This window comes from Erpetoichthys calabaricus, chromosome 13 (assembly GCF_900747795.2).
Source record: "Erpetoichthys calabaricus chromosome 13, fErpCal1.3, whole genome shotgun sequence".
NCBI lineage: Eukaryota > Metazoa > Chordata > Cladistia > Polypteriformes > Polypteridae > Erpetoichthys > Erpetoichthys calabaricus.
The window spans coordinates 123449120-123468987 of record NC_041406.2 but is presented as its reverse complement, the minus strand read 5'-3'; the positions used below and the strand labels follow the sequence as shown (position 1 = coordinate 123468987).

Here is a 19868-nt window from a genome sequence, read left to right as displayed (position 1 = left end):
CTTGATAAAATGTTTACAATGCAAGTATACCATAAAAGTCAAGCTGAAATTCAAATATGCTATGAATGTCACACATCACCCTTTGCATTAAAAGATTAAATATGTTAACATTAGCAGGATTTTGATATAAGCTTTACCTAGAAAGCAATTAATAGTAAAGTACACACCAATAACCAATAGCATTTTCTTTTAGAGTATATTCACTTTAAACTAACAGTACACATATCAGCTTTTAACAATGGTTATTTGTGAGAAGGTAAATAAAATACAGTCACCCCTTATTATCCAACACCAATCCATTCCTAAAAGCATGTTGTAAAATGGGCTGAATCCTTCATAAAAGGCCTGTGGCCTTGAAGAAAAATAAGGGAGGTGGGGCAAAATATTTAGTTTAATATAACAAACCTGAAATCTTTAATTTTAGTTTTTTGATATTAAAAAAAATCCTGAAAAAAATAAAAATTTCAAAAACAATAACTGATTCCAAAAAGAAAACAATAAGAAAATCAAAGACTGCCAAAAAGCAAGAGATCCCAACGTTACCAAAGCAAACCAAAGAGTAAACAAAGAATGAAAGACAAAATTCAGTAAACTTTGCAAAGTCAACAGAAAAAGGAGGAAAGCCCAAAAAGGGAACAAAAACACTGAAAGCTAGCTAATGCCTGAGCAAAGTAAGGAGGAAATCCAGTGGAGTTTAGTCACACCCAAAGGCTTTCATTGAGAGAATGAGGGTAAAAAGATTGGGACGAAATCAAAGGTAGTACAAAAATGTAAACAAAAGAGCCAGGCAAAATTTTAATATTCATAAAAAACCTACAAAACTAACCGGTCACTCCTATCAAGAAGCACTTTCCCTCTTCTGTTTGTGAGAACTTTGGCCAAATTCTGTACATTTGTGTTGGAATGATCTGTAGTATGTGCATTTAACACTAGAATTACCAGAGCCTACGAAAAAACTCGTATACCCGGCCCACCTTAAATCGCTTCTTAAAACCTTTCTCACCTCTCCGCCAGCGTCTTTTGTCATCTAAATGTACTGATAAAGACAAGCTGCCAGCAGCCGGCTACTCCATCCCCCCAACGACTTACTAACATAAACAAGCTTTTCCCAGCTCTTGCCTTGATTGATTACCTGGGAGTGAAGTGGAGTTTTAGAGTAGAAATAATAAGATTGTTATTTGGAACACACGCATTTCATATGTGTTGCATTTCTACAGTAATCTGTGTAAACACATTGTTAAAACAGAAACGTGTTATATATTCTAGTAGCAATTGACAAAATGTAGGCATAAACTATATAATGTAGGAAGCCTGAAGTCCAAATATCAAAGAAACACTTTCACAAAAGGTACAAAAAAAAGCCACCGCCAAAAAAACCCGCCTTAGTGTGAGACATTGACATGACTTTACTATCACTTCTTCCGTGGCGTAACAGTATCAGTCGCTGACTGGGAATCAGAAGCTCATGAGTTCGATCCTGCACAACTCCCATTTGAGAAGTGTTCTTATTTTCACTATTTTAGAATAAAAAGATACATTTGATTTCAGTCTGTAACAGCTGGTGTAATTTATGATATTTGTAAAGGTTAGCTTTATTTTTTTAAAATTCACTTTTCATTGTCTCAGTCGCGTTCAGGATCCATCCCTACCGCCCCCCACTTGACACTGCTGTTTTTACATAAAGACGCGCTATAGTTTTGCAGTGTATCACGATACATACGACCACGTGTTTTTTTCCCCCAGTATTGCCAGTCCCCACGTGTTGCTGTATGCTGTTTCTTTTGTACTCCAGGACATGCAGAGGAAAGCATAGTAAAGAGCAGTAACTTCAGCGCTATATGCAATCATCAGACACTCCCCATCTGACACTGCTAAAGCTCTGCAGTGTACTTGTGACTGCATTGTCGTACCAATGCTTGTGAACTGAAGTGTCTGCATGCACTTTTCGTGGCATTATACGTGTATTTTTGAGCATGCCCATGTAGCTCAAACACAGGAACATATGTTGATGTAAAAGTATAACAAAACAAGTGCACTTTTATTCAAGACTATAACCGAAGAAAAAAGAAAGCAAGTTACAGTAGGTGGAATGCTAAGAACTGCTGATTTCCATTCTGTGCTATATAACTGTTAACATTTGAATCTGATGATTGCATATAGCGCTGTCTGATTTAGTGTGCACAAGAACATGCAGGTGGCCAGTTGCTGAGTGCTACAACGCACATTTTAAAAAAAGAAAGACAAATATATGTGACGTTTTGAAGAAATCATTTTATGACGCGAATAGTACCAATCAGAAAACATCGTCGAAGTAATGCAATATTATTTGAAAACGAACAGCGTCAGGTTGGGTGTGAAGTTATACTGGTGCTGTTTGAGTCAGATCAGAAGCTTAATAAGCTGAAAAAGCTCCTGTTCTGACTCTTATTAAAAAAGCATGAATTAATCAACAGAAATAACCGCGATTGACATTTTAAAGTTAACGATTTACAGTGCATACCAATTTATAAATTCAATCTCCGTTTGAGGAAAAAAAAACCACTTTCTTCAAAGCTGGGAATCGAACTCGCGTCTCTGTGGCACAGTAAGGCAGGGGTGCTCCAAGTCAGCAAACCGTCCTTATAACTTATTTTTTTCAAGATCCATAACACACAGACAGACAGAGCACTGCATAATACAGAGACAGACAGGCAGAGATATACAAACAAACAGGGAAGGCACATGTACTGAAAGAAAAAAAAAATCAACATGCGCGTTGTTTCTGCAGCACTGAATAAGCTTCCCCGATCTGACTCTCTAAGTAACAGCGCTTATTCAGTGCTTTTTCTTTCAGTACGTGTGCCTTCCCTGTTTGTTTGTATATCTCTGCCTGTCTGTCTCTGTATTACGCAGTGCTCTGTCTGTCTGTGTGTTATGGATCTTGAAAAAAATAAGTTATAAGGACAGTTGTTCATGTTAATTGCAGTCTCAATTGTTAAAAAATATTTTAAAAGGAGCATCCCACATGAAAATATAACGATCTCATTAACTGACAGTGCATACCAATTTACAAATTTTATGTCCGTTTGAGGTTAAAAACAAAAAAAAGAAGTAACACTTTATCCTCAGCGGGGAATTGAACTCATGTTTGTGAGGCAAAGAAAAGCTACTCGGTCTGAGAAGCAAATCTTAGCACGCTACGCCACGGAAACAGTTATAGGGTGTGTGAAGCTTTTGTGGAAGTGTTTATTTGATCTCAGGAACTCGGGCTTTACACATTCTACATTTTGTAACATTTATTACTAAAATATGAAAAAGTTTCTGTTTTAGCAATGTGTTTACACAGATTACTGTAGAAACGGAACACACATGAAATGCAAGTATTCCAAATAGCGATCTATTATTTCTATTCTAAAACTCCAGCAGTTCAGTCACTCCCAGGTAATCAAACAAGCCATGAGCTGGGAAAACTTAGTGAACGTTCTGCAATGGTGGGGGATGGAATAGCCGGCTGCTCGCTGCTCCTCATAATCGGCACATTTAGAAGACAAAAGAGAGGTGAGAACGGTTTTAAGGTGGGCCGGATCTACGAGTTTTTTCGTAGACTCTGGTAATTCTAGTGTTAAAAAAGGCATTTTCATTTTATTACTATTACTGTTTTTTGAATAGGGCATTACTTTCATTACATTCTAATCAGCAAATTGTCTTATTATATTCCTTAAACATGCTGCTTATCTTCCTTTATGTTCAATAATTTGGTCTCAATAAAATTATTGGTTCAATAAAAAAATAAAAAATAATCAAAAATAAAAGATCTGCTAAAATTTATACTTTCCCCTTCATGGTTCAACCTTTAAATTACCTTCCTGGTAATGAGTAAGATGTCATAAGACACAGAAAAAGAAATGGAAATGCAGCATTTTCCTACAGCTACTTCTTTTACCAGCTACAAAAGAAACTTGTTTTATTTTATATGGCTTTACCATCCATCCATCCATTATCCACCGCTTATCTGAGGTCGGGTTGCGGGGGCAGCAGCCTAAGCAGGGAAGCCCAGACCTCCCTCTCCCCAGCCACCTCATCCAGCTCCTCTGGGAGGACCCCGAGGCGTTCCAGGGCCAGCTGGGAGATAAAATCCCTCCAGCGTGTCCTGGGTCTGCCCCGTGGCCTTCTCCTAGTGGGGCATGCCCGGAACACTCCCCCAAGGGAGACGTCCAGGGGGCATCCTAACCAGATGCCCGAACCATCTCAACTGACTCCTCTCAATGCGGAGGAGCAGCGACTCTACTCCGAGTTTCTCCTGGAAAACTGAACTCCTCACCCTATCTCTAAGGGAAAGTCCAGCCACCCTGCGGAAGAAACTCATTTCGGCCGCTTGTATCCGCGATCTTGCTCTTTCGGTCACTACCCAAAGTTCGTGGCCATAGGTGAGGGTAGGAACGTAGAATAGTATATGGCTTTACTTATTTCATTATTGCAAAGCAGTGTTTACAAGCAAGTTGTAAAGAAATGTGCACTGAATTGGCTTTGATTTTTTCTCTGTATTTAGTCTTGATAGAGTTAGAAATAAGACCCATCATTGTTGTGTCATCAGCAAATTTTATAATGATTTTAGACCTGATCCTAGCCATGCACTCATGGGTGTACAGGGAAACACAGGGCAGGACCTAATACACATTGAGTGGCTCCATCGTTGAAGAGTAAGCATAGCAGAAGTGTTGCCACCAAGTCTTGCCACCAGGCGCTGACCTGACAATAATTTCAGGATCTAGCTGTGAAACTTTTACCTTATTGTATGTATTGAAATTTCTTATTTTTGATTTTTTTTTATGGTCACCCCAATTTGTGGCACAGTTGGTACAACATAATGTCCCATTGTCATAAGGGGATTCCCAAAAATCATGCTGTTTCGATGTCATAGATGTGACAGGCACACGGAAATCACCTTCCAAGTTTTTGGATACTTTAGCAAGTGCTGCTTTGATTTACACTTCAGAAAAATCAACTTTTGGCTAGGTTCTTCTGACTTTTCCTGCTTCATATATTGGGTTTAACAGCTTAATCATTCGGCTTTCTGTTTCTGACTCCCACTTTGTTTTTGGTTACTGTGTTGGTTTCCTGGGGCCTCATGTATAGAACTCACACTAAAACATGGTGTACAGAAAAAAGTGGAAATGTGCATATACACAAAAAAATTCAGATGCACAAAACCATGCATAAGCCAGCTTCCACGCACTTCAGCTCCATGAATCCCAGCCAGCATGAAAAGTAACACGTGCATGCACCTGCCGTCCCACCCTGACTCTTCCCATAATTTTGCATATTTTAAAATGCAAATCAATATAAATATCACCTTTCCCGTTGAGTTTAGTTAAAAGAAAAAAAGAATTTCAGCGAACGCGAAGTGGAAAAAAAAGGTTGAAAAGTCCACTTTAATCTTGCAGTTTATCTTGTTATTAATGTAGCAATGTTTCATTTACTTGAGTTTCTCAGATTGCATTGTAACTAAAGTAGCATGTTAAATGCTTTGTATCGTATGTGTTCTTCTATGTGCTCTATGTGTGTAAATCACTATGTGCTTCTTAAACGGGCTTTCTCTTACACCAACAGGACACAGTATACATTACATTCATGATATAACAGCTCTCTGAGCAGTTTAAATACTAAGATGTATACTTGGTATCATTTTCATCATGAAATGAATTAAAGCATGTATTAAACATGGGGGCAAGTTGGTGCAGTGATAGCGATGAGCTGGTGCCCCCTAAAAAGATTGTTATTGTCTCCTGTAAGATGCTTGCCGGGACATGCGCGACCCTCGATAAAATAATTTAATGCAGCAGTACTGTGTCTTTCATTTCCTGTACTTCCTTTTCCTTCTCCACATAACCAATCACCACACAATAAGCTCTTTAATAAATGTCAAGACATTTGTAAGCTTAGAACGACGATTCTTCAAAACTTTTATGGAACATTGACATATCTTTGTAGTACATGTTTAATTATTTCATCCGTCTATCCATCCAGTTCCAGCAAGCATACAGTGCGAGGCAGGACCAACCCCTGGAGGGCTCATCGCTACCGCTACCCCACCATACCCACACGTTTAATCATTAACAGTACTCATTATTTAAATTAAGTTAAAATGTATCTACATACTTTAATTCATTTCTTCTTAAAATGATATCAAGAGCTCTAAGACTATAGCTCTTGGAAATCATCATCTGTAAATAAGCGCACTCTTCAATTGAATTGAATTGAATTCCTTCATTGTTATTGTATGGTACAATGAGATTGAATATGCAAATCCTCCTTAAACTTATTTTCCTGTAAATTGATAAAATAATATTAATAATAATATGATAAAAAACAATAAAAAATATACAATATGAAAGCATATTGCAAGCATATGAAAGCATATTGTACAATATGAAAGCATAAGTACAACATACATGTAACATATAGTGCAGATAGTGCAAATTGTTCATAAAGTGGCTCAAGCTGTGAAATATTACAGCTGTAGTGCAAGTTTACAGTGAGATAATTGTAATTCTAAATATAAACAGTTCTACCGGGAGCACTTGATGGACTGATTGAGTGCGTTTGTAGCTCTTGGGATGAAACTGTTTCTGAACCTTGATGTTCGTGCAGGAAAGGCTCGGAGGAATTTGCCAGATTGGAGAAGTTCAAACAGACTGTGTGCATGGCTGAGGCAGCAGGTGCTATAAATGTTCTCAAGGGTAGATGCTGTATCCCAATAATCTTATGCGCTCTCTGCGCTCTCACAGCCCGCCGTAGACCCTTCCGATCAGTTGCTGTACAGGTATGATTCCACACTAAGATACATTGGGTTAAAATACTCTGAGTGGTACACTGAGAGTAACAATGCTAAAGCAGCTATGGTATTTGGAATAGTTTGGCCATTCCGTGGACCATTATATTGTTACAGGTTGATACAATCAGATGCCTTATATTTATAGACAATATGCGGTTAATTTCTGTATATTTGGTAAAGCTGTGTCAGGGATGTGAATTTAAAACAAAAAAGGGAAACCACACAGAAACTGCAGCACTGCTTTGACGCTGGGTGCCACCAGTATACAAAACCGAGTGGAAACTTTTATATTCAAAGGGTATGGCTAGCGTGGGAATGTGCGTGGCTTTCGCCAAGTTTAGTTTTTATACATTGTGATGTGAGCATGGAAACGAGCGTACGCAACATTTTTATACGTACGCACTGTTTATACATTAGGTCTTTTTTTCTCTTTTTCTTAGTGGCCAGTCAACTTTACACTTTCTTCCAGGACAATCTACTTTTTCTTACACCAACAGTAGGTAGGGTAATGAAGGTGTGGTGGCTTGTATCTTTCCTGTACATTTCTGTTAAATAATGTGACAAAAACACACTCAAATGAAAATATGCAGGGCAGGCAGTATTTTTGTTACATTTCCTAAAGTCAAAAAAACTCTCAAAATGTTATTTAGGAGAGTGGAAAAAATGTATTTATAGCAGAAAAATTTTACAAGAATAAAAATGGATCATTATACAAAGATCCCTTTCATTTTTTGACCTTTTAAACCTCTTTAAAAGGACCACTGTCCACTTTGTATTTTAAAGAAAACATACAGTAACCACAGGCATATCTTTACATCTTAGTGTGATATATAAATGTAAAGAATTATTATTATTATTATTTGTAATTGTTTTTTGTGGCATCTTATATTAAACATCTCCAAGCATTTTCTGCAATGGAGCTGATTAGGGCAGGTGTCTATACCACTCACACATGGCCCTGCGACTAACACAGACACTGTACAGTGTTAATTCACCATTTGAGCACAAGATATGCCAAATAATAGGGTAAGTGCAAATACAGATCTACAACATACACTGGGCCATTTACGCATTGGGTACTTCAAAATGCCTTTGGTTTAAATTATGTGAAAAGAAAGCACTTAACTGTGAGATTAATAACATTGGGGTGGAACTATGTGCCTAAAGCTTTAGTTTTGTCCTGGTTTTCCCTGAGCCCCTGGTTGCTTTTCTATGGCCTTTTTAGTGTTCTCCTAACCTTTACTATTCCATTTCCAGTTTAGTTTGATTCATGAAAAAGCTGAACATCATAAGCAACCTCAAAAAAGTATATATATTTCAGAGTGTGGATAATGTCAGAAGGCAGATTAAGACTGAAACTACATTGAATCACCTTCTCAAAGGGTGAACCTTGCATTATTTAAAAATAAAATCTGTTTTCCAAGTAAAAGAGCACACGGTGCATTCTTTGTGTTCCTATTAAAATCCAAACTAATAGGCCAAAAGTGGATCTGGATACCTGACAGCCCTCCCCCTAAATAATCCTAGAAACTATTTAATGAGCTTCATACTTAGTCTGATGCCCTGATGTGAAGATCTACTGCAGACCTGAAGATGGAGAAGTTGCTCTCTAAGCAAAAAATTCATGAACTTCAACTATGAGCAAATCTAAACCACTCACAAAAATTAAAGGAACACTTTGAAAACACATTAGATCTCAATGTGAAAAAAAATCCTGCTGGATATCTATACTGATATGGACTGGGTAATGTGTTAGGAATGAAAGGATGACACATAATTTGATGGAAATGAAAATTATCAACCTACAGAGGGCTGAATTCAAAGACACCCCGAAAATCAAAGTGAAAAAATGATGCAGCAGGCTAGTCCATTTTGCCGAAATTTCATTGCAGCAACTCAAAATCATACTCTGTAGTTTGTATGGCTCCCACGTGCTTGTATGCATGCCTGACAACGTTTGGGGGTGGGGGGGCATGCTCCTAATGAGATGACGGATGGTGTCCTGGGGGATTTACTCCCAGATCTGAACCAGGGCATCACTGAGCTCTTGGACAGTCTGAGGTACAACCTGGCGGCATCAGATGGACCGAAACATAATGTCCCAGAAGGTATTCTATTGGATTTAGGTCAGGTGAGCGTGGGGGCCAGTCAATGGTATCAATTCCTTCACCCTCCAGGAACTTCCTGCATACTCTCGCCACGTGAGACCGGACATTGCTGTGCACCAGGAGGAACCCAGGACCCACTGCACCAGCATAGGGTCTGACAATGGGTCCAAGGATTTCATCCTGATACCTAATGGTAGACAAGGTGCCATTGTCTAGCCTGTAGAGGTCTGTGCATCCCTCCATGGATATGCCTCCTCAGACCATCACTGACCCACCACCAAACCGATCATGCTGAACGATGTTAAAGGCAGCATAACGTTCTCCACGGCTTCTCCAAACCCTTTCACGTCTGTCACATGTGCTCAGGGTGAACCTGCTCTCATCTGTGAAAAGCACAGGGTGCCAGTGGCGGACCTGCCAATTCTGGTATACTATAGCAAATGCCACTCGAGCTCCACGGTGCCAGGCAGTGAGCACAGGGCCCACTAGAGGACGTCGGGCCCTCAGGCCACCCTCTTGAAGTCTATTTCTGATTGTTTGGTCAGAGACTTTCACATCAGTGGCCTACTGGAGGTCATTTTGTAGGACTCTGGCAGTGCTCATCCTGTACCTCCCTGCTCAAAAGAGCAGATACCGGTTCTGCTGATGGGTTAAGGACCTTCTGTTGCCCTGTCCAGCTCTTTAATTTTTTTGTGCAGTATATTATGAGCTTGGCTTCATTTCTGTCTTGAGAAAGACACACAGAAAGAATATTATCGTAGTGACTATGTGAGTAACTCTTTTGTTTAAAAATCTGGGAAAAATTGTAAATTTATAAACAATAAACAGTCTGGGAAATTTACCATCTATAAACCTTGAAGTTATTGTTGCGATGTTAATTTACCTCGAGTGAACTCCTGTAATTGATTTTTTTCTTCAACCACTGTTATCTTTCGCATTTTTCCACACAACATCTACACCTTCTGTTGTATGCACACACAGACAGTGGAAAGAAAGAGTTAAGAAAGTGTGGTTCATATTTGTTAATTTTGTGTTCAAATGTTTATTTATTTATTTTTAACCAATAAAAAAAATAGACAAAATGTTTCAGACAACAATTCTGAGTCAATTTTATGTTCAAGATATTCAGTTGTAAACAGAACTGAAAGTCAGCTCCTGGTTTAGGTTGAAACAACACACAATTACTATAGTTCAGCTGTGGACAATGCTTTGAAATCTGATTGCTGCTTACAATTTTTTTGATAGAATAATGCAAAAAAATAATTATATCATTTAGTATAAAGACATTAATTTATTAAATTTACAAACATGGCAAGAGACATTTTATAAGAAAATGTATGCTACTATATATTTTGAAAATCTATCCTCACTCAGAGACTGCCTGAGTGCACTTGTTACCTCTAGGAATCCCCTTGCAACAACCGTACAAAAACTGTATACTAATGTCCAGTCAGTCAGTATTTACTGAAAATTCATATTGCTTCATCCTTACAGTACATTATCAAAATCTATAACTTTCACAAATGGATGTATATTCACTTTTATATCACACTAGCAAAATACCCGCGCTTCGCAGCGGAGAAGTAGTGTGTTAAAGAGGTTATGTAAACATATATATACATAAACATATATACATATATATACATATCTACATATACACATATCTACATATACACATATATACATATATATATATATATATATACATATACACATCCACATATATATGTAGATATGTAAATATGTATATGTATATATATGTGTCTGTATGTATATATATATATATATATATATATATATATATATATATATATTTTTATGAGTGTGTGTATGTATGTGTGTATATATATATATATGTATGTATATGTATGTATGTGTATATGTATATATGTATATATATATGTGTATGTGTATATGTATATATATATATATATATATATATATATATATATGTATATATATATGTATATGTAGATATGTGTATATGTAGATATGTATATATATGTATATATGTTTATGTATATACAGTATATGTTTACATAACCTCTTTAACACACTACTTCTCCGCTGCGAAGCGCGGGTATTTTGCTAGTCTATACTAATAAAAGGCAAAGCCCTCACTGACTGACTGACTGACTGACTGACTGACTGACTGACTGACTGACTGACTGACTGACTCACTCACTCACTCACTCACTCACTCACTCACTCACTCACTCACTCACTCACTCACTCACTCATCACTAATTCTCCAAATTCCCGTGTAGGTAGAAGGCTGAAATTTGGCAGGCTCATTCCTTACAGCTTACTTAAAAAAGTTAGGCAGGTTTCATTTAGAAATTCTACGCGTAATGGTCATAACTAGAACCTCTTTTTTGTCCATATACTGTAATGGAAGGCATCAAGATGGCCATAGGAGACGAAGTTGCGTGTCGTATCATCACGCCTCCCACGTAATCACGTGAACTGACTGTGAATTCAGTACGTAGAAAAGAAGGAGGAGCCCCAAAGAGCGCTGAAGAAAACATTCATTACACAATTGACAAGGCAGCGAAACAATAAGAAGTGAGTGAGTGACGCATACAAGCATCTTCATAAGACACAAGGTATAAAAAAGCACGGTGTAAACCGTAAGTTTAAATTACCTTTATACAAACGCTCCCGCTGCCGTTTGCAATGCCATATTCGTGAGATACAAGTTTAATGAGAAGACACGAGGTATAAACGAGAGTTTGGATCACTTTGTAACAGAGTTAAAATTGCTGTAGCGAGAAACTTATAACTGCCGGGTCTTAGCTAACATTAAATAAACCCGTGGACATCACAACATCACACAAGAGAGCGGCTCACGTGAAGTGACTGAACGCAGCAGGAGTGATCACTTCGATGAATCAAACCTGTTCAAAAAACACATTACACAATTGATAAGGTAGGAAAAGAATATGAAACAAAGCACGGTATAAACCGTAACTTTAAATTAAGTTTATAGAAACGCTCCCGCTGCCGTTTGCAATACCATATTCGCCTCTGCGAAGCGCGGGGATTTTGTTATATATATTAAACTATTTCAACCATTCTATGATCTGCTTCTCGCAACTGAAAGAGGGCACCGTGGCAGAAGTTAGCCGACTTGCTAACCAACCACAAGCGTTACCTAGTAGGTAACCACCCATACAATCAGATTGTGAATCAGACTACGAATGCCTGCAATATAATTACCCCGATCTACATGCTGTCAAATGAACGAACCACACGCCGTGGCACAACGTTACGGGCTTCGCCTCTAGCGCTGACGTCCGAGGTTCGATTCCCGTAAGGGAGTGCAGTGAGTGTGTACGCCTGATGAGCCCACAATTACGGCGAAAACACGTGTCGCGCACTATGCATCTTCATTACTTCTTAAATGTTAATGTTTTACTGTTTAATAATTTATACGCTTCTTAAATGTTGTTCAAATTCTTTTATCAAAATACCAGTAACAGCGCACTGCACGATAATGTGGAGTGAATACACTTGACATGAGCATTCATGTTATTTATCCTCTTTCTCTGTACGTTTACCATTCGTTTGCTCAGAGGTTGATGCGCTTGCTGCTTAATGAGCAGCTCTTCACCCTAGCGTCCCGCTGCTTCTCTTCTTTCGTCGGCATCTTTTCTCATTAAAACTGATTAAGTTAGTTTTTGTGTTGATAACTTAGTATGTTTTCTTTAATTTTTCAGTTAAGCTGGCACTTAAGTCTTCAATCTGCCTCAAGAATGATTAGCGAAGGTGGTAGGGAATGAAAACGGCACCCGTACGCATCCGCCACGGCCGCACTGGTGCGCGCAGCTGTGAGTTGATTCTACAATAAAATAAAATAAAGATAAAAAGAGTAATAAAATCATCACCCTGAAAGCGAATAATAGACGTGACGTAGTATATGTGTACCAAATTTCAAGTCAATAGGTGAAACAGTTTGCGAGCTACAGGTGATTTAAAATCCTGGACAGATAAACGAATAGCCACGGTAGCGTATTATAGAAGAAGATTTTACTGTTTAATAATTTATATTTATATGCAATGTGCTTCTTATATATTACTTCATATTCTCATATGATAATGATGTTAATGTTGTTTATATTGATTTCTATGTTATTGTAAGTGCTCTTTATTTGTGGAAAAATAAATTTGGCAATTAACAAACTTATTTTATACATACTACATTTTATTTTTTTCTCTTGCACTCAGTGAGCGAATCCACTGGGTAATCAGCTATATATATATATATATGTAGATATGTATATATATGTGAATATATACGTAGATATGTAGATATGTATATATATATATATGTAGATATGTAAATATATATGTATATATGTGTGTCTGTATATATATATATGTGTGTATGTATGTATGTATGTATGTATGTGTGTATATATATACTAGCAAAATACCTGCGCTTCGCAGCGGAGAAGTAGTGTTTTAAAGAGGTTATGTAAACATATATACAGTAATCCCTCGCTATATCGCGCTTCGCCTTTCGCGGCTTCACTCCATCGCGGATTTTATATGTAAGCATATTTAAATATATATCGCGGATTTTTCGCTGCTTCGCGGGTTTCAATGGGTCTTTTAAGTTCTGGTACATGCTTCCTCAGTTGGTTTGCCCAGTTGATTTCATACAAGGGACGCTATTGGCAGATGGCTGAGAAGCTACCCAGCTTACTTTTCTCTTTCTCTTGCGCTGACTTTCTCTGATCCTGACGTAGGGGGATTGAGCAGGGGGGCTGTTCGCACACCTAGACGATACGGACGCTCATCTAAAAATGCTGAAAGATTATCTTCACGTTGCTATCTTTTGTGCAGCTGCTTCCTGAAACGACATGCTGCACGGTGCTTCGCATACTTAAAAGCTCGAAGGGCACTTATTGATTTGTGCTTGAAAAACAAACGCTGTCTCTCTCTATCTCTCTCTCTCTTTGTCTGCTCCTGACGGAGGGGGTGTGAGCTGCCGCCTTCAACAGCTTTGTGCCGCGGTGCTTCGCATACTTAAGCCAAACAGCCCTATTGATTTGTTTGCTTTTCTCTATCTCTGTGACAGTCACTGCTCCTGACACGCACTCCTTTGAAGAGGAAGATATGTTTGCATTCTTTTAATTGTGAGACGGAACTGTCATCTCTGTCTTGTCATGGAGCACAGTTTAAACTTTTGAAAAAGAGACAAATGTTTGTTTGCAGTGTTTGAATAACGTTCCTGTCTCTCTACAACCTCCTGTGTTTCTGCGCAAATCTGTGACCCAAGCATGACAATATAAAAATAACCATATAAACATATGGTTTCTACTTCGCGGATTTTCTTATTTCGCGGGTGGCTCTGGAACGCAACCCCCGCGATGGAGGAGGGATTACTGTATACATAAACATATATACTTATATATACATATCTACATATTCACATATCTACATAAATACATATATATATACATATACACATCCACATATATATACATATATCAACATATATATACACATACATATACACACATACATACATACACACATACATATATATATATATATATATATATATATATATATATATATATATATATACACATACAGACACATATATATACATATACATATTTACATATCTACATACATACACATACAGTATATATCTATCTATCTATCTATCTATCTATCTATCTATCTATCTATCTATCTATCTATCTATCTATCTATCTATCTATCTATCTATCTATCTATCTATCTATCTATCTATCTATCTATCTATACATATATATCTCTATCTATCTATCTATCTATCTATATATATACATCCCAGTGCTTTGCAGCGGCGAAGTACTGCTTTTAAATTTTTATTAAGAAGAAAACCTTTTTAAATTGAGTGAAAATCTACCAATAACAATTTGTTAAGGATCTGTTTTTTTGTGAAGCTGACTTCACATAGCCTCTCCGCTGTTTTATAAACGAACGTCATATAAGTTCTTCCTTTTTCGTTGCTTTGCCAACGGAAGCAGCCTTTTTATTTAATCCTGTTTTTACGATTGTTCTGTTTGTATATCACGTTGTCAGTTCAGCACTCCGGTTGTAATATGACCAAGCCGTGCAAGCACACTCTTGAGAATGCAACGTATAGTTGTACAGGAGAAAAGCAATCTTGCCTGAAATCAATGGCAACCTTTTGTAGGTCTATGAACTTAATTTAAACTTTAGGTTTACACGGTGCTTTCTTTCCAAGTACCTGCACTCATGAATATGTCTGTATGCGTCAGTCGCTCAAATCCCCGCGGTTCGCACCGGCGAAGTTCTGCTTTTAAATTTTTATTAAGAAGAAAAGAAAACCTTTTAAAATTGAGGGAAAATATACCAATAACAGTTTGATAAGGATCTGTTTTTTTTGTGAAGCTGCCTTCACTCGAGTGATCACTTCGAGCTTTAAGCCTGAGAAATCACCCCGTAAATGCACACTTTAATTGCACATCTGTTAATATGTATGCTTACAAAGTATTAAAAGACACTCAACAATTACACAGTATTAAAAGACACTCAACAATTAATGTCATTTACCTTCGTTCCCGCGTTTGACTCGTGCTGTAAATCTCTTCTTTGTTTTCACTTCACGTGATTACGTAGGAGGCGTAACACGTGATGATGCGATACGTGACTCCGCCTCCTCCATTAGAGTATATGGACAAAAAACAGGTTCCAGTTATGACCATTACGCGTAGAATTTCGAAATGAAACCTGCCTACCTTTTGTAAGTAAGCTGTAAGGAATGAGCCTGCCAAATTTCAGCCTTCTACCTACACGGGAAGTTGGAGAATTAGTGATGAGTGAGTGAGTGAGTGAGTGAGTGAGTGAGTGAGTGAGTGAGTGAGTGAGTGAGTGAGTGAGTGAGTCAGTCAGTCAGTCAGTCAGTCAGTCAGTGAGGGCTTTGCCTTTTATTAGTATAGATGTATGTATGTATGTGTATATGTATATATGTATGTATGTATGTGTATCTATACATATTAATAAAAGGCAAAGCCCTCACTGACTCACTGACTGACTGACTGACTGATTGACTGACTGACTGACTGAATCACTCATCACTAATTCTCGAACTTCCCGTGTAGGTGGAAGGCTGAAATTTGGCAGGCTCATTCCTTACAGCTTACTTACAAAAGTTAGGCAGGTTTCATTTCGAAATTCTACGCGTAATGGTCATAACTGGAACATATTTTTTGTCCATATACTGTAATGGAGGAGGCGGAGTCACGTATCGCGTCATCACGTCTCCTACGTAATCACGTGAACTAAAAACAAGGAAGAGATTTACAGCACGAGTCAAACGCGGGAACGAAGGTAAATGACGTTAATTTTTGACTGTCTTTTAATACTGTGTAAGCATACATATTAACACATGTGCAATTAAACGTGTGCATTTACGGGGTGATTTCTCAGGCTTAAAAGCTCGCCTTTTACTAAAAAGGTAGATGCAAAACTATTTTCAATTAGTTTATTGAAACGCTCTCGTTAAGGATTGCAATAACATATTCGCGAGATAAAAGAACGAAGTAGGGGGAAATGAAGGAAGAGCCGCAAAAATGCGAAGAACAAAAAATTCATTAAACAATTGAGAAGGGAGCGAGTGAAGCATACAAGCATGTTCATAAGGGAAACAAAGCACGGTGTAAAACGTAAGTTTAAATTAAGTTTATAGAAACGCTCCCGCTGCGGATTGCAATAACATATTCGCGAGATAAAATTTTAATGAGAAGACACGAGGTATAAACGAACCACACGCCGTGGCGCAACATTAGGGGCAACAGTTTCAACCATTCTATGATCTGCTTCTCGCAACTGAAAGACGGCACATGGCGGATGTTAGCCGACTTGCTGACGGCAACGTTAGGGGCTTCAACTCTGGCGCTGACGATAGAGATTCGATTCACGAGAGGGGATGCAGTGAGTGTGAATGCCTGATGAGCCCAGAATTAAGGAGAAACACGTGTAGCATACTCTGCATTATTTGAAAGTAAACTATTAAAACCATTCTATGATCAGCTTCTGGAAAAAGAAAGAGGGCACGTGGCGGATGTAAGGCGACTTCCTGACCAACCACAAGCGTTACCTGGCAGGTAACCACCCATACAGTCAGATTGTGATTCAGAAAACGAATGCCATGAATGTAATTACCACGATCTATATACTGTCAAATAATCGTAACACACGCCGTAGCGCGACAGCTGTGAAAAGCGAGGTTCAGAAAAAAACAGATCCTTAACAAATTGTTATTAGTATATTTTCGATCCGTTTAAAAAGGTTTTCTTTTCTTATTAAAAAATTAAAAGCAGTACTTCGCCGCAACGAACCGCGAGAATTTGGCTATATATATCTGCTTCTCGCAATTAAAAGAGGGCACGTGGCGGATTTTAGACGACTTCATGACCAAACTTAAGTGTTACCTGCCAGGTAGGGTTACCACTTTTAATACAAAAAAATAAGGGACGCATACTGCAGCGGGTGCCACATCTCACTGCCAACAGTTTCCAGACTCTACTTAAAAGACCCGCCCTCTTCACTGGACAGTTAAAAAGACCAATCAAACTAACGATGACATCAAGTATTACCCAATCAAAAGTAGGAAAGGAGGCATCTTCATAAAATGCGTGTGGGATGATTTGCATGAGACGCTGCTTTAAAAAAAATGATAAAAAAAAATACGGGACAAATCCCGTCCCGTATTGATTCAAAACGGGACGCGCAATTTCATTCTCAAATGCGGCACGATTCCGTATTTTAAAGGACGGGTGGCAACCCTACAGTGCCAGGTAACCACCCATACAATCAGATTGTGATTCAGACTAGGAATGCAATGAATGTAATTACCCCGATCTACATACAAGGCGAAAGTCTTGCAACATTCAAAGATGATGGTTTGGGATAAGTACACCATACAACATAAAAGAGCTTATGAAGCCTTGAACCGAAAAAAGCAAGATCTCAGAGATCATAAAAAAAAAATAGGAGGTAATGTCGTTTTACTCGCTGTAGATTTTAGTCAAACATTACCAGTTATTTCACGAGGGAGACCAGCAGATGAACTCAACGCGTGTTTAAAATCCATGCTTCTCCCACGCTCGGTTATATGTCGCGTGTTCTCGGGTAGGTGCACCAAAAAATGTATACATTTAAGCATGTAATGGGCAAACAAAAAATGAGGTATACCCGAAGGCACTGCAGTAGTACTTAATGTAACTTTACTTCTTAAATGTTAATGTTTTACTGTTTAATAATTTATACGCTTCTTATATGTTGTTCAAATTCTTTTATCAAAATACCAGTGACAGCGCAATGCACGATAACATGGAGTGAATACACCATACGCATCCGCCCACGGCTGCCCTGGTGTGCGCAGATAGGAGTTAATTCTACATTAAAATAAAATAAAGATAAAAAGAGTAATACAATCATCACCCATAAAGCGGATAGTAGACGTGACGTACTATATGTGTACCAGATTTCAAGTCAATAGGTGAAACGGTTTGCGAGCTACAGGTGATTTAAAATCCTGGACAGACACACAAATTGCCACGGTAGCAAATTACAGAAGAAGATTTTACTGTTTAATAATTTATATTTATATGAAATGTGCTTCTTATATATTACTTCATATTCTCATATGATAATGATGTTAAATGTTTATATTGATTTCTATGTTATTGAAACTGCATGTATGTGTGTATATGTATGTATATATATTATATGTGTATGTATATGTGTGTATACATATATATGTGTATGTATATGTGTGTATATGTATGTATATATAAATATACTAGCAAAATACCCGCGCTTCGCAGCGGAGAAGTAGTGTGTTAAAGAGGTTATGAAAAAAAAGGAAACATTTTAAAAATAACGTAACATGATTATCAATGTAATTGTGTTGTCATTGTTATAAGTGTTGCTGTCTTTTATATATATATATATATATTATATATATAATATACACACACACATAAACATTTATATACATATACATATATATACATATCTACATATACACATATCTACATATATATACACACATACATAAACACACACATAAGACTTATTGACTGAAACGGGCTTTCACGAAAAAAGTTAGGGCTTTGCTACAGGATACACCCTCCACAAGTTAAGCAAGTAAAAATAAAATATATATTTCTGTTTTATTTAAACCTTTTAAGTTCATATGCATAGCCCCATTTGGCTGTTTAATTTTTTTTTTCTTTCTTCAGTAATATTTAATCTCCTTAAAGAAAAAGAAACATATCCATTTTACTTTTTTTGTATCTCTTTAGTAATATTTTACTGTAAAAGGATAACCAGTATTTAAACCTTTTATGTTACTTTATACATTTATTTTACACAATGTTGAAAAATTAATAAGAAAGCTACATATTTTGGCAGCTGCTGCTTTCATTTTCAATGAAATGAAAAAAGCTCTCCAAGAGAAAACGTCAATGAAGAAGAAACAGTTTGCACTATCTAAAAATCAGAAACCCTCATTTATAAAAGTTTGCTGCAGATGACTTAACTGAAAATAAATGAATAGTTCCTATGTGTATAATACATATTTATCTATTTTAGTTATGCCTTTATTCCACCAACTTACAACATCTGAGGTACAATTTGTTACATTACTTTTGTTTTTTGCAGCACAGGAAGGTGAAGTGACTTCCTCAGGGTCACACAGTGGTGTCAGTACCACGATTTGAACTGACAAGCTCCGGGTTTGCTGAAATATTACTGAAGAAAGAAAAAAAACGAAAACGGGCAAATGGGGCTATGCATACAAATGTCCATCCGTCCATTATCCAACCTGCCATATCCTAAATACAGGAGCCAATAAGTAGATATGTATATATACAGTATATATATATATATATATATATATATATATATATATATAT

General features: G+C 37.4%; 1 protein-coding gene and 1 long non-coding RNA gene across 2 annotated transcripts in view; one reads left to right on the top strand and one right to left on the bottom strand.

Moving 5' to 3' along the window:
* The window catches only part of LOC127530104 (uncharacterized), a 589449-nt gene that overhangs the window by 67438 nt on the left and 502143 nt on the right, over positions 1–19868 (top strand). The window lies entirely within an intron of this gene.
* si:dkey-22o22.2 (neural-cadherin) overlaps positions 1–19868 on the bottom strand; it is a 299017-nt gene that overhangs the window by 189584 nt on the left and 89565 nt on the right. The gene's annotated exons all lie outside the window — the stretch shown is intronic.